This window comes from Delphinus delphis, chromosome 1 (genome assembly GCF_949987515.2).
Source record: "Delphinus delphis chromosome 1, mDelDel1.2, whole genome shotgun sequence".
NCBI lineage: Eukaryota > Metazoa > Chordata > Mammalia > Artiodactyla > Delphinidae > Delphinus > Delphinus delphis.
In genome coordinates this window covers 28,751,422-28,777,570 of record NC_082683.1, presented here as the reverse complement: position 1 = coordinate 28,777,570, position 26,149 = coordinate 28,751,422, and the positions used below count along the sequence as shown (strand labels likewise).

Genomic DNA, 26,149 nt, shown 5'->3' with positions numbered 1-26,149 from the left:
TGGAGTCTTAACCACTGGACCGCCAGGGAAGTCCCAGAAAACTAAATGATTAATTCCAACAAGTACTGCTCCCAATTAGACCAACTGAAAGCAGCACTCAACAAAAAACATCCAGAATTAGTCAAAAGAAAACGCGTAATCTTCCACCAGGACAACGCAAGGCTGAATGTTTCTTTGAAAACTGTTACAGCTTGGCTGGCAAGTTCTTTTGTTTTCTTTTAAATAATAACAGTAGATCACCTTCTTCTTTTTAAAATAATATTTATTTACTTTATTTATTCTTATTTCTCTTGGGTACATACCTAGGAGTGGTATTGCTCAGTCACATGGTAATTCTATGCTTAACTTTGTAGGGTACTGCCAGACTATATTCCAAAGCAGCTACACCATTTTACTTTCCCACCAGCAGTGTAAGAGGGTTCCAATTTCTCTACATCTCCAACACTTTATTATTGTCTTTTTTATTATAGCCATCCTAGTGTGTGTGAAGTGGTATCTCATTATGGTGTTTTTTTTGTTTTTTTGTGGTACGCGGGCCTCTCACTGTTGTGGCCTCTCCGGTTGCGGAGCACAGGCTCCTGACGCGCAGGCTCAGCGGCCATGGCTCACGGGCCCAGCCGCTCCGCGGCATGTGGGATCTTCCCGGACCGGGACACGGACGTGTCCCCTGCATCGGCAGGCGGACTCTCCACCACTGCGCCACCAGGGAAGCCCTATGGTTTTTTGTTTAATATTTATTTGGCTGCGCCAGGTCTTAGTTGCGGCACAAGGGCTGTTAGTTGCAGCATGCAGGATCTAGCTCCCTGACCAGGGATGGAACCTGGGCCCCCTGCACTGGGAGCGCAGGGTCTTAACCACTGGACCACCAAGGAAGTCCCTCATTATGGTTTTGATTTGTAATTCCCTAATGACTAACCGTGTTGACAATCTTTTCATATGTTTATTGGCTATTTGTGTATCTTAGAGAAATATCAATTCAGATCCTTTGTCCATTTTTAAGTTGAATTATTTGTCTTTTTGAGTCGTAAGGCTTTCTAAATTATGGATATAGATCCCTTATTAGACATATACTTTGCAAGAAGTTTCTCCCAATTTGTAGGTTGTTCTTCCATTTTCTTGACTCTGACCTTTAAAGAAAAGGGATTTTGTTAGTTTTTTTAATAAAGTCTGATTTATCTTATTCTTTTGTTCCTTGTGCTTTTGCTGTCATATCTAAGAAGGGTTTGCCCACGGTCACGAAGATTTATTCCTAGGTTTTCTTCTAAGAATTTTATAGTTTTAGTTCTTGCATTTAGGTCCATGATCCATTTTGATTTAAATTTTATGTTATAGTGCGAGGTAAGGGTCCAACTCCATTCTTTTGCATGTGGATATCCAGATGTCCTAGTACCATCTGTTGAAAAGACTAGTCTTATCCTACTGAAATGTCTTGGCATCTTGGTCAAAAAAAAAAAATCAACTGACCATAAACGTGAGGGTTTATTTCTGTATTCTCAATTTTATTCCATTGATCTGTATGTCTATGCTTATGCCAAAACCACAGTTTGATTACTGTAGCCTTGTAGTACATTCTGAAATCAGAAAGTGTAGGTTTTTCAACTTCCTCCTGCTCAAAGACAATTTTGGCTATTCTGAGTCCCCTACATTTTCATATGAATTTTATTTTTTTTAATTAATTATTTAATTAATTATTTATTTATGGTTGCACTGGGTCTTCGTTGCTGCACGCGGGCCTTCTCTAGTGGCGGTGAGCAGGGGCTACTCTTTGTTGCGGTGCGCGGGCTTCTCATTGCGGTGGCTTCTCTTGTTGCGCAGCACGGGCTCTAGGCGCACGGGCTTCAGTAGCTGTGGCACAAGGGCTCAGTAGTTGTGGCTTGCAGGCTCTAGAGCGCAGGCTCAGTAGTTGTGGCACACAGGCTTAGTTGCTCCGCGGCATGTGGGATCCTCCTGGACCAGGGCTCGAACCCATGTCCCCTGCATTGGCAGGAGGACTCGTATTAACCACTGCGCCACCAGGGAAGTCCCTCATATGAATTTTAGATTCAGCACATCAATTTCTGCAAAAAGCCAGCTGGGATTTTGACAAAAATTGTGTTGAATCTGTAGATCAATTTGGAGAAAACTGCCATCTTAACATTAAGTCTTCCAACCCATGAACATGGGACGTCTTTCCACAGTGTTTTGTAGTTTTCAGAGTACAAATTTTGTGCTCATTTTGTTAAATTCATTCCTAAGTATTTTGCTCTTTTTGATGCTACTGGAAATGAACTGTTTTTCTATGTCATTTTGATTGCTCACTGCTGGTGTATAGAAATACAGTTCATTCTTTCTTTAAAATAATTTTATTTATTTTTGGCTGCGTCGGGTCTCTGTTGCTGCACGCAGGCTTTCTCTAGTTGCGGCAAGCAGGAGCTTCTCTTGTTGCAGAGCATGGGCCCTAGGCGCACAGGCTTCAGTAGGTGTAGCACTCGGGTTCAGTAGTTGTGGCACACAGGCTCCAGGGCACACAAGCTTCAGTAGTTGTGGCACATGGGCTCAGTAGTTGTGGTGCACGGGCTTAGTTGCTCCACAGCATGTGGGAATCTTCCCGGACCAGGGATTGAGCCCGTGTCCCCTGCATTGGCACGCGATTCTTAACCACTGCACCACGAGGAAGTCCCAGAGAAATACAATTCATTCTTGTATATTCATCTTGTATCCTGTAACATTACTGAATTCATTTAATAGTTCTAATAGTTTTCAGTGGATTCCTTAAGATTTTCTACATAAGATCATATCACCTGCCAAAAAGATAGTTTTACTTCTTCCTTGCCAAGTTAGATGGCTTTTATTTCATTTTCTTGCCTAACTGCCCTGGCTAGAACATCTGGTACAATGCTGAATAGAAATGACAGAAGTGGACATTCTTCTCTTGTCCCTGAACTTAGGGTGAAAACATTCAGTCTTCCTTCCACCTTTAAGTACAATGATACCTGTAGGTTTTTCACAGATGTTTAATATCAGACTGAAGAAGTTCCCTTCTATTCCTAGTTGGTTTAATATTTTTATTATGAAAATATGTTGGATTTTTTTTTACTGTATTTATTGAGATGATCAAGTAGCTTTGGTCCTTTATTCTACTGTATTACATTATTTGATTTTCAACAGCTACCATTTAACACCTGTTTTTTTTTTTTTTTTTTGCGGTACGCGGGCCTTTCACGGTTGCGGTCTCTCCTGTTGCAGAGCGTAGGCCCCGGACACGCAGGCTCAGCAGCCATGGCTCACGGGCCCAGCCGCTCTGCAGCATGTGGGATCTTCCCAGACCGGGGCACGAACCTGCATCCCCTGTATCAGCAGGCGGACTCTCAACCACTGCACCACCAGGGAAGCCCAACACCTGTTTTTAAAATAGGTCTTAAAATTGGTCTTTTCCCTGTTTATGGATCCCTAACATAACCTTAATAGAAGAGGAAGAGTCTCTGAGGACTGACCCCATGTAGGCCTGCACTCCCTGTCCCTTGCCCAGGCCCCAGGACTGTTGTCTCTGCTCTGCCAAGAGGACAGCATACTTTTCCAGATCAGATGGCACTATATTTGGTAACTGTTGGGTAACACAAGAGTGCTAACCAAATAAATTTAACAATTCAGGATACCAAACCCAGGAAGCGACAAAATTGCCTGGTAAGAGATCACGTCTGATTTTTCTCCATTTTATGCACAGTGCTTAGCCACAGAATGGACACTTGGTATGTGCTAATGAACAGGCTCTTTCACACTTTCTCTTCATCACACAAGCAGAAATAATAAAAGATTAGTTCACCAGATATTAACAATACAATCCAAGAATAAAATTAAGTACGTATCGCAGTCCTAATCACTACAGCTAAACTAAAAGTTGAGCTCATTCGTATTCCTTGTACATTTTCCTCAAAGGCAGAGAAGGCCAAACTCATCTCAATGTTAGGGAGACACACTTCATTTAGCAGTGCCAGGTTAGAGTGAAACTCCACCGCCAGCAAGTCCAGTCAAGACAGCCCTGCTCTCAAGAGTCACTGAAGGCAAGAAGCAGAAAATTCTTGGTGAACAAAATGACTGAAATAAAGAAGAGACAGGGCTTCCCTGGTGGCGCAGTGGTTGAGAGTGGTTGAGAGTCCGCCTGCCGATGCAGGGGACATGGGTTCGTGCCCCGGTCCGGGAAGATCCCATATGCCGCAGAGCGGCTGGGCCTGTGAGCCATGGCCGCTGGGCCTGCATGTCCGGAGCCTGTGCTCCACAATGGGAGAGGCCACAGCAGTGACAGGCCCGTGTACTGCAAAAAAAAAAAAAAAAAAAGAAGAAGAGACAGATCCAAAAATCAGCCAAGAAAGAAATTCACCATTCATAAAGGGCTGTAGGCAAAGGAGGGGCCTGACTGTGTGCTCTGTGTGCCTCTAGATAGTTAGGGGCAGGAAAGCAGAACTCAGGTGAAATATTAAACACGTTTACTATTTTATGCTTTCCTCTGGAGATTATCCTCTCCTGAGCGAAAGAGGGAGGAAAAGGGAAACAGAATCAAGAGCAGCTGTAGGTATCTCTAGGGAAACACTTTTCGAAGACTTCACCCCCGCCCCTCAACATCCCTGAAGAAATCAAATCAGAGACCCCTTCCTGACAGTTACTCTATTAAGCAGCTCTCTTAAACTATTAAGTAAATCCATAAATATAACACTAATTGCTGAGGTCTTAAAATTCACAGAGGCAAATACCCACATGTGCGCTGAGCACCCTCCTTAAAGGAGAGGAAGGTCCTTTGGGGAGAATGGCAATTTTATTGCTTAAACAACTTAAGGATATAATAAAAGTTTTGCCCTTGCCTATGTTATAAAACCACAGCTATTCTGGAGTTTAGCACTAAAATTCTTAAACTTTGAACACTGTATTCTATGTAATTTGGTAGAACGTGTTTTTAAAATGAGTAATATGTAGGTACAGATGTACATATAAAACATATCTGGGCTTCCCTGGTGGCACAATGGTTGAGAGTCCGCCTGCCGTTGCAGGGGACACGGGTTCGTGCCCCAGTCCGGGAAGATCCCACATGCCATGGAGTGGCTGGGCCCGTGAGCCATGGCCGCTGAGCCTGCGCGTCCGGAGCTTGTGCTCCGCAACGGGAGAGGCCACATCAGTGAGAGGTCCACATACCGCAAAAAAAAAAAAAAAAAAAAGACATCTACATAAGCACATGCAGCAAACTATTAATAGTGGTTACCTCTGTGGAGCAGAAAGGAAGACATGAAGAGGAAGGGGGAAGGAGAAGGGAAAGACATGAATGGGGCAGACAGGATAAGAGCATGTGCTTCTTACTTTACATATAAATATTTTCAGCTAGTGAGTTTACAGGTGACTTCCCCCTAACAGTCTTTTACAAAGTTGTTGACATTCATAGCATTAATGGTGTTAATTCTTTTAATGGGGAATCAAACATCTACCTACTTTCTTCTAAGATATTTTAAAAATCTAGCCTAGTAATTTCCACAAGACCCTAAATAAATAAAACTGTACTTTATTCAAAGTCCATTTCAGGAAAACTTTATTACAATGGAATTTTTCCCCTCTTTTATGACTTTAAAGAAGGTTAAGAAAGGCCAGCCTTATAGCCAGCTGGGCTCTATTTTTTTTTTTAGTGTTTTTATTATGGAGGCATTGATTCAAACATAGACAAAAGTAGAAAAGAACAGTGTAAGGAACCCAAGTACATCCGTCTTCCAGCTTAAAAAATTATCAGCTCTTTGCAGGTGGGCTCAATTCATGGTCAAAATCCTAATAAGTCTGGGTGGATATAGCCAGTCTCTGCAGCAATTTCCCCATACCTTTTCCATAAAAAAAAATTAGAGAATCCTTCCATTAAAAAATCCAGACGTGCAGGAGTTCCCTGGTGGTCTAGCAGTGAGGATTTGGCACTTTCACTGCGGAGGACTGGGTTCAATCCCTGGTCAGGGAACTGAGATGCCGCAAGCTGAGCGGTGGGAAAAAAAAAAAAAAAAAATCCAGACATGCAATGAGGGGACCCAAAAGGCTCACCTCTACATGCTTCTCCATGTGTGCTCTGCAAATAAGTCTAAAAGGAGAATCATTTATCAGCAAATAACAATGACTGATTTCAGTTCAAACACATTTAAAGTAAATTCCAAAGTGCAATCTTAAACTACCTCCTAATTACAGGACATGAGTAGTCCAAAATACCATTCCCACTGTGTGTTGTTTCAGCAACTTGTTTTTAGAAGTGTGACTACTTCATAACAACTGAGAAATTATTAAGAGAGGGAAGAAAATACACATTCATAAACTATATTCTGGGGTTAGCAAGCAAAAAAAGCTAAAGCTTCTACCTCTGTGGAGTCCGGAAGCCACTGTGAAAATTCAGAGCTCACTTCAACCGTTTACTTGGCATTTGGGGGATTATCTGACACTGGAATTTGTTTACCAGTGTGCTTTTATCCTAGCCTTACTATCAACTTCCCTGAAAATAACCTTTTTATTAATGACAGCATATATTTTAGTTAACTTATGCTAATAATGGACGTGTTTACAAAACAAATTCTCAATTGTTCTTCCTATTGGTTGTTGTCAGGCTGGAAAGAATTCAGAGGAACCAGCTCCAAAAACTTCACAGAAACAATTCAGCACAGGGACCCCTGTGTTCAAAAACTGGAGAGTGAAGGGAAGCCAATAAAGCCCACACCCTCAGAGAAACAGTATTTGGCCTCGGTTCTTGTGTCAAGTAACTACAGCAACAAAAGGCCCAACTCTTGTGTACTGTTTTCACTACGTAAAAAAAACTAACTCATGTTAGTTATCTACTGACACAGATAATTTTTCTAAGTGTTTTCTAAGTGAGTATTAAGAAGCTTCCCTGAGGGTAACCTCTGAAGCATTTATTGGGCTGGCCAAAAAATTCGTTCAGTTAATGAATAAACTTCGATAAAGTTGGTGGTGAAAATGAAAAGTGTACTTAAAACCGAACGAACTTTTTGGCCAACCCAATAGTTTAAAAGTACATCAATTAAGGAATGGCAAGCCTCACATAAAAATACACATGGATAATTTATAATAATAAAAGAGCTTTTTCCCCCTAAGTCAAGAATACTGCCAGTGTGGGAAGTACTGGCCAGATGGATAAGCCAGCTCTTATCCACAAAGGTTCAATTCCAAGTCCTCCAAAAGTCAATCTCTGTCCTTCCTTTGCCAGCCCTGATTTCTCTGGACAGCAAACAGGAGCACTGTGTTATTTGTCTCTTAGAAAATTCGTAATAAACTGCACAGCAAAAACAGGAAAAAATGAGGACTCTTTGCCATCACTTCAAACTTGAGGAAAATAAGTAATTCCTTTCTAACAGTATTGCTACTTATGTTGGATGCTTTGGGCTCCCAAATGCGAAACAGACCTGTTCTGACAGAGTTCTTTTCCAAAAGCCACCAGATACCTGTATTCTGTGGGTGGGCGTGGGAACTGTGGGCTCCTGTCTAACCAGCAGGGTGCCCATCCTACCTCAGAGAGAGTCTTCTTGACTTCCCTCCTTTAGAGCCCAAGCACCAGTCATCAACTAATAAATAACAGATGTCATTCTAGCCTCCTGTTTGGCTGTTGCAAACTGCTTTCTTCCCTCTCCTATCAGGACCTCTGATCAGGGCAGAAGTGATCTTCTTCATTGCCACTGGTGAGCAATGAAAAGCTAAAAATAAGTAAATAAATAATGGGCACCTTAAATGAGAGAAATTTACCAAAACTAAACTTATGCTCCTAATAAACGCAAAACCCCTTATTTGAAGGTGTTTTTAACCTCTCTGTGCCTATTTTTCGTCAATAAAATGAGGATTTGGAACAGCTCTACCAATGGCAAAAAAAACTTAAAGCGTTTACACAAACAGAAGGAGATTCCTCATCCTTACTTCAGCCATGTCCTAAAAATGGAATTAAGTGGTGAGGGTTAAACTTTTTTTTTTTTTTTTTTTGCGGTACGTGGGCCTCTCCCATTACGGAGCACAGGCTCCGGACGCGCAGACTCAGCAGCCATGGCTCACGGGCCTAGCCGCTCCGTGGCATGTGGGATCTTCCCAGACCGGGGCACGAACCCATGTCCCCTGCATCGGCAGGCAGACTCTCAACCACTGCGCCACCAGGGAAGCCCGAGGGTTAAACTTTTTGCTTTTAGGGCTTCCCTGGTGGCGCAGTGGTTAACAATCTGCCTGCCAATGCAGGGGACACGGGTTCAAGCCCTGGTCTGGGGAAGATCCCACATGCCGGAGCAACTAAGTGCACCACAACTACTAAGCCTGCGCTCTAGAGCCCGCAAACCACAACTACTGAGCCTGTGTGCCACAACTGCCGAAGCCCGCGTGCCTAGAGCCCGTGCTCCACAACAAGAGAAGCCACAGCAATGAGAAGCCTGCGCACAATGAAGAGTAGCCTCTGCTCGCCACAACTAAAGAAAGCCCGTGCACAGCAATGAAGACCTGACACAGCCAAAAATAAATTTATTTTTAAAAAAAATTTTTTTGCTTTTAAAAAAGAATCATCCCTCCACTTCCATCCTATCAATTCTGAAATTTACTGTAGAAGAAATCATTTAAGATTCATAACATATTCTACCGCTTTATAAAAACCAGTGCATCTGCCTGAAAATAGCTGACCAGGGACTTGATTACTTACCTGCTGACTGTACTTAAACTATCACTTGCATGGGGGCAGTTCACCTACACCAAATTCAGGCAGCACCAACCTCACTTGGGAAAAAAGAGTTTCCAGAGCAAGTCAGGGCTCTGCAACAGACTCCGTCAGGCTGAGGGACACTGCCGCTAGCTTCTTTCCATCACACAGCCAGCAAGAGGTCACATTTCCTTCCGGCTCTTCAGAGACTGAATAGTTTCTCTGTCCCAAAGACATGGCAAACTCCACCCCTTCCATCTTTCATTTTTTAAAGGAACAGGACCACTACTTCTCAGTAACTTGGAAAGGCAGGAAAAATTCAGTGAGATAGCTATTTTCCATATGGCACAGAATACAGCATGCCACTAATTATTTCAGGCCTGATTTCCACAAAGGAACAAGAGTTTCATAAATGTTTCTCTTTGTGTTTTGTTTTTTGTAAAAAACACCAGAGAAAAGATTGAATAATTTAAGATCAAAATGACAAACCTTTGCTGGGAAACCCCTCTATTCATTCTTTCCATCAAACTGCTGTTTCTCCCCCAATCAGAAATAAAAACATATGAAAATCTTAAGATAGCTGGGATATTATGTAATAGTCACAGAAAGCAACATAATTTAATCAATCAATGCTGGAAAATTCTGAAAAATACACACAAGTAATAAACTTAGGTCTCAAGCCACCAGTCTGAAAAAAGCTAGTAAAAGAAAATATATGCAAGCAAATTTACACACCTATCTCTTCTATTATAAGTATACCTCCTAGAAGGTGGTAAACTCAACTTCATCTGCCTGCACCGTGTTTTAAATATATGGTTTATCTAATAGCAAAAGGAAGTGACTTGGAATAAGAAAGGCATTCTGGGGGACTTTAAGGAAGTAACAGTCTTTGTAGATTTCAGTTTATTCATTTGTTAAAGGTGGTTAATACCGAACATACAACTTAACTTCTAAAGTTTCAGGGGACTTCCCTGGTTGTCCAGTGGCTAAGACTCCACACTCCCAACGCAGGGGGCCTGGGTTCAATCCCTAGTTAGGGAACTAGATCCCACATGCCGCAACTAAAAGTTCACATGCCACAACTAAAAAAAGAAAGATCCCGTGTGCCGCAACGAAGACCTGGCACAGCCAAACAAACAAACAAACAAAGTTTCAGCTTAGTAGACTGGGCTTCATAAACATAAATAGGACTTCGCACCAAGCGCTGGTTACTGGAAAGGTAAATACACAATCATTTCACAATTTTTTAAATAGTTTTGCTTTCTCATTAAAGCAGGTTTCACAATCTCTGTACTTTACTTTGGTAAGATTATTGTTGAGTATACTCTCGCAAAAAATATCATGGCCGGGCTTCCCTGGTGGCGCAGTGGTTGAGAGTCCGCCTGCCGATACAGGGGACATGGGTTCGTGCCCCGGTCCGGGAAGATCCCACATGCCGCAGAGCAGCTGGGCCTGTGGGCCATGGCCGCTGAGCCTGCGTGTCCGGAGCCTGTGCTCCGCAACGGGAGAGGCCACAACAGTGAGAGGCCCGCGTAAAGCAAAAAAAAAAAAAAAAAAAAAAAAAAAATATCATGGCCCAACAAGTACCGAGAGCATGTTTCTGTTCATTCTATCAGATTTTAATGAATACTTACTCCATGCTAAGTACTCTGCTGGATGCAGAAAACAAGAAAATCCTGTTGTAATTATAGGTAGAAAATATCTTTTCAGGCTCATAATGTGACTTGGGAAGTTTTCTTTTGCTTGTACTAAAGTCAGAAAGGAGGTCACTAATTTTGAAATCTTTTCCAAGTCATATTCCCCCCCTGAATTGAAGTTTTATGTGTTAAAAATAGGGCTTACAAAAAAAAAAATAGGGCTTACACTTTAGTTAATAATAGTGTATCAATACTGGTTCATTAATTGTGGCAAATGTACCATTCTAATGTAAGATGTTAATAATAGAAGAAATTGGGCATAGGGAATATAGGGACTGTTACAGGTTAAACTGTGTCTCCCTAACCCTAAAATGTATATACTGATGTCCTAACACCAAGCACCTCAGAAAGTGACCTCATTTGGAGACAGGGGCTTTACAGATATGACTGGTATCCTTATAAAAGGGGAAATCTGGACACAGAGATATGTGGCGAGAAGACGATATGAAGAGAAATAGAAGACAGCCATCTAATACAAGCCGACGAGCGAGACCTTGGAAGAGACCCTTCCCTCACAGGTCTCAGAAGGAACCAATCCTGCCAACCTCTTTTTTTTTATATATATAAATTTTTTTTTTTTGGTTGCATTGGGTCTTCGTTGCTGTGCGCGCGCTTCCTCTAGTTGTGGCGAGCGGGGGCTACTCTTAGTTGCAATGCACGGGTTTCTCACTGCAGTGGCTTCTCTTGTTGTAGAGCACGGGCTCTAGGCGCACGGGCTTCAGTAGTTGTGGCACATGGGCTCAGTAGTTGTGGCTCGCAAGCTCTACAGCACAGGCTTGGCAGTTGTGGCGCACGGACTTAGTTGCTCCGCGACATGTGGGATCTTCCCAGACCAGGGCTCGAACCCGTGTCCCCTGCATTGGCAGGCAGATTCTTAACCACTGTGCCACCAGGGAAGCCCCTGCCAACCTCTTGATTTTTGTACTTTTAGCCTTCAGATCTGTGGGGTGATAAGCTGCTGTTGCTTAAGCCGCCCAGTTTGTCATACTTTGTTATGGCAGCCCTAGCAAACTAATACAGGAATTCTGTACAATCCTTGCAATTTTCTGTAAATCTTATTCTCAAACAAAAAGTTTATTAAACAAAAAAAAAAGACAAGGTAATGGTGCCCACATCTCACAATTATGAGAAGACCAAAGTAGATAGATAATTGGGAAATCCCTGCTCAGCAGAAAGAGGATCCATAATCCCAATACACAGTAAGCAAACAGCTAGGACTAGAATCCAGGTTTCATTTAGTGTTTTCCATAATATAATGTTATTTCAAGATGGGCATATAAAAGTGGGTGTGTAAGTGAGGGAATATGCTGAAGCAAATTATCATTCTGAAATGCCCTGTCCCAAAGGAAGAGAACCTTAGAGAGTCACTTTATAATACTGGGCTAGGTTCTGCAGTGAGTAGTGGCTTGGCACCAAAAAAATAACTGGGTTCAAATCTTGGCTCCTCCACCCATTAGCTGGACAAGATACTTACTCTCTCAATCTTCCAAACATGACCTACACCTCATAAGACCGCCACAGGAATTAAAAAGTGTACGTAAACTGCCTGCCATTCAACATGTGACTTCACACCTTAAGCTATGTTTAGCTACAACCCTAGAGTGGTGAGAGGGAGATATTTAGGAACTTCTCTGAGAGCAAACAGATTTCACCACTGATTCTATTTTCCTGCTATTAGTAAGCAATCAGATAGCTTCCTACACAGAACAATAATGTGTTTTATAACTTTATTAGCTAAACTGGCATGTGTTGCACTGAAGAGGTGCAGAAAAGCAAAAAAAGGTCAAATTCTAGGGTCCTGACCTTTGTAGAATAAATCCCTTTGCTGCTGGATGGTAGCAGGGAAAAATCAACAGCAAACTGAGGGGCCTTTCATTTAGAACTTACTCATCTAATATTCCCAATGTAGGCAACTTGTGGCATCTTCTCCTGAGAATTTGCTCAATGGGTGTCTATTAGGCTCAGGATCATCTATGCAATTAACCTTTCATCATTAGAGAAATAGAATGAACAGCACAGACAGCAACTTAAATAATCTTCGATTCACCCCAGAGGCTCCTCTCCTATATCCCTAGGGTAGGCTGACAGCAATTTTAGTTACTGTTTTAAATGTGTTACCATTGGGGAATATATCCTTCCCATTTTTTAGAGGAACTCTCAGCTTTCCTGACTTAATAAAGATACTACAGGCTATGTTAACTAATCACCTATGGCTTCCTTCCAGCTCTCATTATGATAAACCTTTTTAAAAACTAAGTTTAACAGCCAATCATCACACAACTATTTTAATTAAGTTATTATTACTAAGACCTTGGGCTGAACCAGTGGTATATATTGCAATCACCTACAGAGCTTTTTAAAAAGTCCATCTATCAAGATTCTTATTCAGGAAACCAGAACAGGAATTCCGATCCACTGGTTTACGGACATTCTTTACAGATTCCAAGGACTAGGACTGTGTTCTCTCTTCATCCCACCATCGATACACAGAAAGCCACTGCTTACACGGAGTTGTACATAAAGCTTGTTCTACATAAAGTCTGTTTACAACTCTCTTAGGAGATAAGTTGTTTGACATCTTTTATAGACGTTAGCCTTTTGGGGATAAAATGAGCTTCCCCAAACAAGTCTATCACACAGAGGTTTAGAAGAGGGAAAAATATATGTTTTTAAATTTATTTCCTTATTTGTTAAACTATCACTGCTTTGAATGATGTTCACAACATGGCAGGGTTTTCAATAACTTTCAATAACTAGATCATATCTATTTATCCATTCCTTCAGAAGTATGAACCCTAAGAGCTGCAGTGTCCCATACACATGTAGCTACCATGCACCTGAAATGTGGCTGGCCTGAACTGGGATGAGCTGTAGGTATAAAATACAGGATTTCAAAGACTTAGTACAAAACTCAGAATGTAAAATACTTCATTAAGGACTTTTAATATTAATTACATGTTGAAATAAGAATGTGTTGGATATATTAAATTACATTAAAATAAATTTCATCTGCTTCTTTTTATTTCTTAATGTGGATGCTAGGAAATTTGAAATTACATGTGACTCACACTGGACTTCTCTTGGATAGCACTGTCCTAAAAGACAACAATGATTATGTCTTTTCAAATGCTCAAGTTCTGAACCTTATCCAATATTAGTCACTTTTAAATTCATCATTTATTTTTGCAGTTTCTAGTCTTCATCCACTAAGACTTTCCTGTTGAGATAACCACCTGATGTCTTTCCATTTATATCTACACTTTACCAGATAAGGGGAAAAAAAAGAGATGTCTTAAATATGCACACAACTCTACATAAGAAACCAAAAATAATTTTAGGATCTGCTATCATTCTGGACCTTACCAGTCACCTGAGTCTACAAAAGAAATCAAGAACCCAACCTTTTGCTTCTAAATCTAAAACGAATTCATTAAGGCACTATTCAAAGCTATCTAAATTTAGAGACCACTCAACTACCCCAAGCGCAGATAGATCCAGACACTGAACCAGAACTCAGTTCAGATACATATGATCAGTGCAACTCCCCTCTCTGGCTCATAAGGAACAGCAATATTAACTACATAGACAAATAGGTCTGATTCTTTTCTGTAACATCTTGTATTTGTTTGTTTGTTTGTTTTTAAAGGAACAAAACTGAATTCATCAGATTTATATATGAAAGCTCCAGCTTGCCATAACTTCAACATTCTAAATGATCTGAATCCTGCCTACTCTTCCAACATCATCTCAAACCACTCTCTCCCGAATCAATCACTCTACCGGAGTCACAAAGGCCTTCTTTCTGTTCCTTGAACACTTACAAGCATTTATAGTCTCAGCACCTTTATACCTGCAGTTCTCACTACATGAACAAACACCCTTCTGCAGTCTAAAGCATGGTTGGCTCCTTTCTCATCCTTCAGATCTCAGCTTGTCACCTAACTCGAAAAGGTATTATTCCTTGGCATTCTACCTAATGACACCTCACTGTTATCTTGTAGTCAAACTTCTTTCCTACACTTAGGAAATATGAAACTATCGTATTTGCCTTCCCAAACTAGAATGTAAGCTCCTCAAGAATGGGGGTCCTGGGGCTTCCCTGGTGGCGCAGTCGTTGAGAGTCCGCCTGCCGATGCAGGGGACACGGGTTCGTGCCCCGGTCCGGGAGGATCCCACATGCCGCGGAGCGGCTGGGCCTGTGAGCCATGGCCGCTGGGCCTGTGCGTCCAGAGCCTGTGCTCCGCAACGGGAGAGGCCACAACAGCGTACAGCAAAAAAAAAAAAAAAAAAAAAAAAAAAAGAATGGGGGTCCTGTTTGTCTTGCTCATTGCCGGTTATCCCTAGCAACAGAGAACAGGCACAGTAACAAGCACTCAAGCGTCTACTGACTGAATTAATCAAAAAAATCAAAAGCAGCTTTAAAAGACAAAGGATCTTAGAGGGGAAAATCCAGTATACTTATTTTTTAAATTATGCAACTGGCTTCCTATGTACATGTCCTTCTAGTCTTTGTTTTCTAGTTTCCAATACTTAAGTCTCTTGAAGAACTGTCATAGTTCCACATGGTGAAAAATAAGAAGTATGGAAATATCAATTATATTTTGCTTGCTGAGTCTGGAGAGAGAAGAAACGCTTGTTATCACTAAGTATTTAAAGATGAAATAAGGCAACAATAATAAAAACATTATTAGTGAATAGTTGGGACAACTGATTAATGACTTAATACAAAATGTTAGATTCCTTCTTCTTACCATTAACAAAACCAAAAAAATGTAGGAAAAATCTTCAGGATGATGATGCTGTGATAACAACATCCCAGCTGCCTAGAGCACATGTTCAGAATGAAGCAGATTAGAAAATATCTCTAAGGGGACTTCCCTGGTGGTGCAGTGGTTAGGACCCTGCGCTCCCAATGCAAGGGGCCTGGGTTCAATCCCTAGTCGGGGAACTAGATCCCACATGCATGCCGCTACTAAGTGTTCGCATGCCACAACTAAGGAGCTGGTGAGCCACAACTAAAAGGAGCCCTCAAGCCGCAACTATGGAGCCCGCCTGCCACAAGACGAGGTGCAAATAAATAAATATTTAAAAATATATATATATATCTCTAAGATAAAATTTATAATATAACCAAAATGCTTAAAGTATTGAGGAAGAATTTACACTTCTGGGTAGAGTTTAGAAAGAAATTACTGATAAGAACATAGAAACTAAACAAAACAGACCAGAAAAAGATAATTATTAACAACAGAGAAAACAAAAAGTTGTACAGAAAAAAAAAAATTAACCATACCATACGACATTTGTCTGTGAACAAGCTATACATAACCTTAATACTGTTAACAGTGAATACTGCTCTAACCAAAATTCAATTACAAGCAGAGTGACAATAAATATGGACATGTGAGGTGGTCAGAGAATTCTACCACTATCCAAAGTAGAAAGTTAATAGATAATACCCAAAACTGAAAAATCTATAAGTAGCAAAATAAGCTTATTATTTTAGAGGTAATACCAAAAGAAACAGTAAAGAGTTGGAAATGATTGCTTCTAGGGACTGAAAAAGGGGCGGGAGGGACTGTTTTTCATAAAAAGCCCTGTGGAGCTGATGGTCTGACATGACTACGTATAGGGTTTTTGTACATGTATTAATAAAAAGTAAAACAAAAAAGGTTTAAATAAATATATAGAATGTTTTTTAAAATTTGAGAAGAAACTGTACTATGGGGGGAAATCAACTGTATGCATAAATTTATTCATGTCCATCACACAGTTACCTAACACATGGAAAAATGAGAGAAAAGCCTAAATGTTTACCAAAAAGGAACTAGTTAGATAAATTATATGGTACATCCAATGATGAAATGCCATGAGTCATTTAAAAATGCAAACAGAGAAAACTTTTCTTGTTAACAAGAACCAAGTGACAAAAAACACAACTCCAATTTTGATTATATACACACATATCAGAGTAACATATGCATGACAAGGGACTGTTCACTGAACTATTAACAGTGACTGTATATGTGTCAAGTTTATGGCTGATCTTTTTCAGTATGTCCAAGTGAATAAACATGTGTTATTTAAAAACTCAAAAGTTAGTTAAAGTAAGAAAGTAACTGCTGATTCTACAACTTGGGATGGAATCAGAGAGGAGAGCGGCTACTTTATCAGCCTATTTCAGTTTTTTAAACTGAAAGATAAATATTGCTTAATAAGAACCCAGAACTTCTATTAAGGAATTTTCTGGATAAACAACATAAGACTGGCTCTGTAAGCCAATGAAGTTATTATTAGTTCCTTTTACCACCATGCATTTACCTTATTTGAACAATGATTCGACTTGCACCAGACCCCAAACAGACACTACCTCAAAGAATACTGGCAGTGCCGCGCTGGCTTCTCCAATTTACAAAGTCAGGATACAACTCTGGAATGAGAAGAAATAAGCAATGATAAAATAGCTACCCAAACCTTGCAGACTGCATCTTGAAATACAGATGCTTGGAATCTATAAGCAGAAACTCTCCTCTAGCCCTCAAATTAACTCCAAGTGGACACAGGATTCTCTCCCAAAGTATACTGGCCTGAGGGTCTCTCATACCCATTTTCATCCACCCAACCTCCTATAGTAAGGTTGGAAAGTATGGAAAGCTAAAACCTTCCTCTTGTAACCTGATACTTTCACTGGCAATATTTCAGGTGCTATGGTTTGCATTATACAAGTTTAGTTTGCAAACTCCATAATTCAACCTGGAGAATAACTTCAGAAGAATTAGATGCTTGAAACAAAAAACTTTCAAGTATGCTGAACTAAATTTAACAAATACATTTCAAGTTAAAGTAACTCCCCACACTCATCCCTCAAAGCACAAAAAAACCCTTCAGATCCAGTTGTTTAAATATTCCCAGATCCAAATACTACTAACATGGCCATATAGCAAAGCAATGTAGTATTATCCCAAACAAACAGGAAAACAAAGTTCCAAGATCAGCAAGCTCAGTATGTAATTAACGTCCTCACTCCTAGATTAAAGTTTTTTCGTTCATTCATAATACTATAAAGTAGGAAGGCACCTAAAAATTACATAATCTGAAGACGCGGTCTTGACATTAATCTTCTCTTTTTTCACTTATTCATTGACTCAGTCAAGGATACCCACCTTAGCTTTCTCTGAACCTGTGGTTTGCACATAGCTGAATCCTTGCCTATTTAGCCAGGAGAGAAGAGAATGCATTTCCTTAAGCTATAGTCTCTCAGTAGTGGGGAGCCCTCAACTCCCCTCTCAGCAAACTCCTACTCATTCTTACGAGGGTCTCCTTCCCCAGCAAGCTGTCCCTGGCTCACCCAGGCTGGGTTAGGTATTGCTTCTCTGTTACCCTAGACATGGTTCTCCTGACACACATATCATTATGTCTGTTAATACGTCAACTTACCTCACAAGGCTGCAAACTCTATATACACTGATATGTGTCCACTGAATAAACTGAATACACAAGCAATAAACTCTTGACCTATACCAAAGGTTATCAGGTAATTAACATTACAAAGAGGCAACAAAAACCTACTGTTAAAACTAAGACTTATCCAGATGAAATTACTATTCAGTCAGACCATTTGGCAAATTAATGACAATGTTGGTATGTATTCGCTTAGTTGATAAATAGCAAAAATACAGCACTTACAAAAACTCATTCTTTCACAATACTTTTGCATATATTCTTGCAAGTCATTCTGGGAATTCATCAACCAAAACTTTCCCTGTTTCTAACTGCAGAGGCACAGGGGCTCATGACATCGGTCAGCTTGAGGGAACCCCCGATGACTGCTACAAAACTGGGAACCGCTTACTCTACAATGCACTGATTAAAGAACTATTCCAATACATCCACCTTTAAAATTCTAGCCAGTTAACACACACACACACACACACACAATCTTCCTTTTTCTACCCCATCATGTTTCTTCCCTATTAATTAACCTCTTCGACACTGGCAAGAATTTTCTCATCACAACAAATCTTCAATTTTCCATTGTTGCAATGGGTGGAGAAGCAAATCTGAGGCTCTGGCCCTTCTATGACAGCAAGGAGACACCTGAAGCCCTAAGTCGCCTGCCACCAATTTTTATGCACCCCCAAACTTGTCCTGCTTGAGTCATCGGGACAGTGATAGGCGTGCTTTTCAGCCTCATTCTCCCGACCTGCCTTTCGTCAGAGTATATTAGCAAGGACACCACAGCACTGCCGACAATATATCTTTTTCCCTTCTACACAATTTCCATTTTAACTGTCCACTTACTTCAACAAAAAATTTATTAAGTACCTACTACATTGCCAGGCACTATTTTAGGCAACAGAGATTCAGCAATTAAAAATCTCCTCAGGGACTTCCCTGGTGGCCCAGTGGTTAAGAATCTGCCTGCCAATGCAGGAGATACGGGTTTCATCCCTGGTCCGGGAAGATCCCACATGCCTTGGAACAACTAAGCCCGCAAGCCACACCTACTGAGCATGCGTGCCACAACTACTGAAGCCCACACGCCCAGAGACTGTGCTCTACAACGAGAGAAGAGAAGCCACCTCAATGAGAAGCCAGCGCACCACAACGAAGAGCAGCCCCCGCTCACCGCAACTAGAGAAAGCTGGCGCACAGCAACGAAGACCCAACGCAGGCAAAAATAAATAAATTTTTAAAATATCTCTTCATTCCTGGAGCTTACATTCTAAGGGGCAGATGGGAGCACATGAGGAATAAGAGTTACTCTTTTATGTACTGTGGTCAGAGAAGGCAAAGATTAACAGAAACAGTATGCTGTACTTTATCTGAAGACAAAAGGGACCAAATAGAGGAAAGAGCAAGTGCAAAGACCCTGCAGAGGGAACATGCCTGGTGTATCTAAGGAAGACAGAAAAACAGAGTGGCTGCAATGCCAACAGTTTCCAGGGAACAGCTGGAAGATCAGGTCAGAGACATGGGTGAATGGAAAGGGCCTTGCAAGCCATCGTAAGGGCTTTGGCTTTCCTACAGGTTATGTAGGCAGCCACAGCACTGTTTTGAGCAGAGGAGTAAGGACCAGAATCACGTTCTAAAAGGATCTTGGCTGCTGAGTGTAGAACAGACCTTAACAGGGCAAGAGCAGAAGAAATTGTTAGATATTGCCTACAACTATCCAGGAAAAGGACGGCAGTGGCTTAGACTAGAGTGCAGCTCAGAATGCCCCCACGTTCCATACACTATACCTTATGTAACAACATAGTTCCTAAATCCAAAGAGTGAGCACTAACATTCTAAGTTTTTACTTCCTACAGTTAAAGCATTTTTACTTTCTACAGTTAAAGATTTGAAATGTTTTTTATCTCACCTCAAGCACCCCTGATAATCTTGTATTGAGAAATACATAAGATAAGGAAGCACAAAGATGACCTTGTCTGCTCCTATGAACCTGAGGTTAAAGCTAATCCTTTAAACCACCATGCAGGGACTTCCCTGGAGGTCCAGCTGTTAAGAATCCGCCTTTCAATGCAGGGGACGCAGGTTCAATCCCTGGTCGGGGAACTAAGATCCCGCATGCCGCACTGCACAGCCAAAAAAAGAAAAAGACCACAAGGCACATGATGCTTCTACAATACTTAAGGACTAATGTGTCTACTTTCAAAATCAAGTTGAATAAAAGTGAACAAAAGGGCTTCCCTGGTGGCACAGTGGTTAGGAATCCGCCTTCCAATGCAGGGTACATGGGTTCGAGCCCTGGTCTGGAAGATCCCACATGCTGCGGAGCAACAAAGCCCACACGCCCCAACTACTGAGCCTGTGCTCTAGAGCCCGTGAGCCACAACTACTGAAGCCCGCATGCCTAGAGCCCATGCTCCGCAACAAGAGAAGCCACCGCAATGAGAAGTCCTCGCACTGCAACAAGCCCCACAACTAGAGAAAAGCCCGCAGGCAGCAACAAAGACCCAACGCAGCCAAAAATGAATGAATAAATAAATAGGAACAAAAGAGGACTGTGTCTTCTATTCAAGTTAACCCAAAGTAGCCAATGACAAAATTTAATCTTATCCACTCCCCATTGAAAAAAATACTAGGAATTGATAAGATTATTACAGCTAGGCAAATAAACCTTTAGTGTTTTACCACAGAAAACTGTGCAATGTCTTGCTCCAAGCAGCTTCCCTGGTATGAACCAGGGACCAATACTGAATCTAAGACTGGTGAAATTACTATGAATGGTTTTGGAGAGAAAGACAGATACTTCCAAACGTGTCCAGTATACAGGGCCTTCTTCGCTTGGGGGGGTGAGCAAATGATGTCACACAGCCCAACCTGTTTTTGTACCACCTATGAGTTAAGAATAGTTTCTACTGTTCCTATCTTCTTTTTTTTTTTTTTTTGGCTGCCCGCTCAGTTTGCAGGATCTCAGTTCCCCGACCAGGGATCAAACCCAGGCGCCCCTGCAGTGGAAGTGCGGAGTCCTAACCACTGGACCATCAGGGAATTCCCAAATTTCTACATTTTTTTTTTAATGGTAGAAAAATATCAAAAGTATTTCATGGGCTTCCCTGGTGGCGCAGTGGTTGAGAGTCCGCCTGCCGATGCAGGGGACACGGGTTCGTGCCCCGGTCCGGGAGGATTCCACATGCCACGGAACGGCTGGGCCGGTGAGCCATGGCCACTGAGCCTACGCGTCCGGAGCCTGTGCTCCGCAACAGGAGAGGCCACAGTAGTGAGAGGCCCACGTACCGCAAAAAAATAAAAAAAAAAAAAAGTATTTCATGACGTGTGAAAATTCTATGAAATTCCAATTTCAGTATCCATGAAGTTTTACTGGAACACAGCCAGGTTCATTTGTTTATAGATAACTGCTTTCACACTACAACAGCAGAGTAGTTGCAAAAGTGACTAAAAGCAGTGGTCTCACCACTTTGCGCTGCTACAAATTGTGGTGAAGCAATTGTAACTAAAAAGCATTTCAGGGACTTCCCTGGTGGCACAGTGGTTAAGAATCCGCCTGCCAATGCGGGGGAAACGGGTTTGAGCCCTGGTCCACGAAGATCTCACATGCCGCAGAGCAACTAAGCCTGTGTGCCACAACTACTGAGTCTGCGCTCTAGAGCCCGTGAGCCACAACTACTGAGCCCGTGAGCCACAACTACTGAAGCCCGTGCTCCACAACGAGAAGCCACTGCAATGAGAAGCCCACGCGCCGCAACAGAGTAGCCCCCGCCTGCTGCAACTAGAGAAAGCCCACGTGCAGCAACTAAGACCCAAAACAGCCATAAATAAATAAATAAATAAATTTAAAAAATAAATAAATAAATATAAATAAAAAGCATTTCAAGTACCATGTATTCTGTCATATCACACATGGAGCGTGGGTGCTTTTTTTTAATCCAATTAGATGGCAACACATTGTGTTTACTATGAAATGACACCATAGCTGTGCCAAGAACACAGTATGTGTCGACATTACCAAACTAAGCACTCACACAATATTCCCAACTCACAGGAAACCAACTGCTGGAAATTTTTTAAAAATTTAAAACAGAGTATCTTATCACAACAGAAAACCTTCATAAAAACAAAATAAACAAAAATAAGGCTACAACCAAAGTAAGTTTGTGAGTGTTGTATCTGTTAGCATAAGGAGAAAAGTCGTTTATCTATAGTGAGTTAATTAAATTATGTTTGACTGCAAGAGCCTAAAAAATGTGTCTCGAGAAAATGAACTTGTTTAAGACTATTAGCCTTTTGATTTGAAGGGTTGAGGACAATGGGAGCAATATAAGTAGTCAATTAAAAAATAGGGCAGGTGGAGAGGAAGGGTGCTAACCTAAGTTAACTATGGAAATAAGTGAAATGAGAAGATAAAAAGCAAAAGGAACTGCATATAACCACTGTGTTCTACTTGTTAAAGTTTTCTAGTTGTAAAGTTGTTAAAGGGTACAGGTTAACAATCCTGAAACCACTACACTACACGTATACTGGAACTAATGAGTAAATGGATGGCAAATGGTGAGAGCCAAGTTTCTCACTGTTGGGAGAGGGAGATTATAGATAAAAAAGGAAGAGACTAGAATGATCAATGAGGTACTGGATTAGAGTTGGAGATATCAGTAATTCATGTCCAGCTTAATACAGATACAAATGAAGATATGTAGAAATAAGAAATACTTAGATATTTCTGTAAGTATATGGAATATATGTTAGTATACAGATGTATTTCCTTGCTTTGTCAGCTGAGAAGATGTGGAAGGAATAACCCTCCAGTAGCAATGTGCACACCTAGCACCCAGATCTTGATTTCTAATACCATTCTCCAATAAAAGAAACCAGGGCCCCTTGGAGAAATGGCTGAATCTAGGGCTGGGGGAGGGGACTCACAGTATGAGCTTGGGAGTATCTTACAGTGCCAGAAAGCGAGGAAGTGCTAAACAACGACAAAAAACACCACCACACACAATAAAGGGGGTATGTCAGAAGGACACTCCCGTCCAACTGAAAGAGCTCTCAATAGTAAAAATCAAAAACTTAGAACAGGGCTTCCCTGGTGGCGCAGTGGTTGAGAGTCCGCCTGCCGATGCAGGGGACACGGGTTTGTGCCCCGGTCCGGGAATATCCCACATGCCGCGGAGCGGCTGGGCCCGTGAGCCATGGCCGCTGAGCCTGCGCGTCCGGAGCCTGTGCTCCGCAACGGGAGAGGCCACAACAGAGAGAGGCCCGTGTACCGCAAAAAAAAAAAAAAAAAAAAATTAGAACAAAATAAAGTACTGGATTATAACAAAAATACCCATGAGTCCATATTGATATAAATGACTGAATAAATAAATAAATGGATGAGAAAAGACCAAACTCCCAGGCAGAAGAATTACAAATAATTTATGTATATACGCCACCCTCAAGGAGGTGGACTATAACTCTCCACTCCTTAAGTGGACGTCGGTATGCCCAGCGATTTTCTTCCAAAGAGTACACACTGTGGCAGGGAGGGGAGGGAGTAATTTTTTGGAGAAACCTAGCCAGATAATCACAGCTAAACAAGAAGTCACACTGATAGCATGTATTCCTTGATACGACATGGCACTCTACCTCTGTGTTCTTTCTCCCCCAAATCCATAACACTAGTATAAATCATTAGAAAAATATTAGACAAATCCCAATTGAGGGACATTCTACATACAGCTAACCAGTACTCCTCAAAACTGTCAAGGTCCCCAAAAATAAGTGTGAGAAATTGTCACAGCCAAGAGAAGCCTAAGGAGACACAACAACTTAATGTATATCCTAGATGAGATCCTGGAACAGAAAAAGGACATTAGGTAAAAACTAAGGAAATCTGGGGACTTCCCCTGGTGGTCCAGTGGTTAAGACTCTGTGCTTCCACTGCAGGGAGCGTGGGTTGGATCCCTAGTCAGGGAACTAAAGATCCCACATGCCTCGCTGTACAGCCAAAAAATTTTAAAAAATTAAAAATTAAAAAAAAAAAAAAAGGGGCTTCCCTGGTGGCACAGTGATTGAGAGTCCACCTGCCGATGCAGGGGACACCGGTTCATGCCCCGGTCCGGGGAATCCCACATGCAGCGGAGCGGCTGGGCCCATGAGCCATGGCCGCTGAGCCTGCGCGTCCGGAGCCTGTGCTCCGCAACGGGAGAGGCCACGACAGTGAGAGGCCTGCGTACCTCAAAAAAAAAAAAAAAAAACCCTAAGGAAATCTGAATAAAGTATGAATTTTAGTTAGTAAGAATATACCAAATAAAAGGAATCCAAATCGGAAAAGAAGAAGTAAAGCTGTCACTGTTTGCAGATGACATGATAGTATACATAGAGAATCCTAAAGATGCTACCAGAAAACTACTAGAGCTAATCAATGAATTTGGTAAAGTAGCAGGATACAAAATTAATGCACAGAAATCTCTTGCATTCCTATACACTAATGATGAAAAATCTGAAAGTGAAATCAAGAAAACACTCCCATTTACCACTGCAACAAAAAGAATAAAATATCTAGGAATAAACCTACCTAAGGAGACAAAAGACCTGTATGCAGAAAATTATAAGACACTGATGAAAGAAATTAAGGATGATACAAATAGATGGAGAGATATACCATGTTCTTGGACTGGAAGAATCAACATTGTGAAAATGACTCTACTACCCAAAGCAATCTACAGATTCAATGCAATCCCTATCAAACTACCACTGGCATTTTTCACAGAACTAGAACAAAAAATTTCACAATTTGTATGGAAACACAAAAGACCCCGAATAGCCAAAGCAATCTTGAGAACGAAAAACGGAGCTGGAGGAATCAGGCTCCCTGACTTCAGACTATACTACAAAGCTACAGTAATCAAGACAGTATGGTACTGGCACAAAAACAGAAAGATAGATCAATGGAACAGGATAGAAAGCCCAGAGATAAACCCACGCACATATGGTCACCTTATCTTTGATAAAGGAGGCAGGAATGTACAGTGGAGAAAGGACAGCCTCTTCAATAAGTGGTGCTGGGAAAACTGGACAGGTACCTGTAAAAGTATGAGATTAGATCACTCCCTAACACCATACACAAAAATAAGCTCAAAATGGATTAAAGACCTAAATGTAAGGCCAGAAACTATCAAACTCTTAGAGGAAAACATAGGCAGAACACTCTATGACATAAATCACAGCAAGATCCTTTTTGACCCACCTCCTAGAGAAATGGAAATAAAAACAAAAATAAACAAATGGGACCTAATGAAACTTCAAAGCTTTTGCACAGCAAAGGAAACCATAAACAAGACCAAAAGACAACCCTCAGAATGTGAGAAAATATTTGCAAATGAAGCAACTGACAAAGGATTAATTTCCAAAATTTACAAGCAGCTCATGCAGCTCAATAACAAAAAAACAAACAACCCAATCCAAAAATGGGCAGAAGACCTAAATAGACGTTTCTCCAAAGAAGATATACAGACTGCCAACAAACACATGAAAGAATGCTCAACATCATTAATCATTAGAGAAATGCAAATCAAAACTACAATGAGATATCATCTCACACCAGTCAGAATGGCCATCATCAAAAAATCTAGAAACAATAAATGCTGGAGAGGGTGTGGAGAAAAGGGAACCCTCTTGCACTGCTGGTGGGAATGTGAATTGGTTCAGCCACTATGGAGAACAGTATGGAGGTTCCTTAAAAAACTACAAATAGAACTACCATATGACCCAGCAATCCCACTACTGGGCATATACCCTGAGAAAACCAAAATTCAACAAGAGTCATGTACCAAAATGTTCATTGCAGCTCTATTTACAATAGCCCGGAGATGGAAACAACCTAAGAGCCCATCATCGGATGAATGGATAAAGAAGATGTGGCACATATATACAATGGAATATTACTCAGCCATAAAAAGAAATGAAATTGAGCTATTTGTAATGAGGTGGATAGACCTAAAGTCTGTCATACAGTGTGAAGTAAGTCAGAAAGAGAAAGACAAATACCGTATGCTAACACATATATATGGAATTTAAGGGAAAAAAATGTCATGAAGAACCGAGGGGTAAGACAGGAATAAAGACACAGACCTACTGGAGAACGGACTTGAGGATATGGGGAGGGGGAAGGGTGAGCTGTGACAAAGCGAGAGAGAGAGAGGCGTGGGCATATATACACTAACAAACGTAAGGTAGATAGCCAGTGGGAAGCAGCCGCATAGCACAGGGATATCAGCTCGATGTTTTGTGACCGCCTGGAGGGGTGGGATAGAGAGGGTGGGAGGGAGGGAGACGCAAG

The 26,149-nt window shown here is 41.3% G+C and overlaps 1 protein-coding gene across 3 annotated transcripts in view; it reads right to left on the bottom strand.

The window, feature by feature from the left end:
* Positions 1–26,149, bottom strand: part of THRAP3 (thyroid hormone receptor associated protein 3) — a 76,764-nt gene that overhangs the window by 29,308 nt on the left and 21,307 nt on the right. For 2 of the 3 annotated variants that reach the window (XM_060019335.1, XM_060019346.1), the window contains exon 2: positions 16,687–16,795. The gene's annotated coding sequence lies outside the window, so the exon portion shown is untranslated. The remainder of the gene's footprint in view (positions 1–16,686; positions 16,796–26,149) is intronic. The other variant, XM_060019356.1, reaches the window with a different exon arrangement.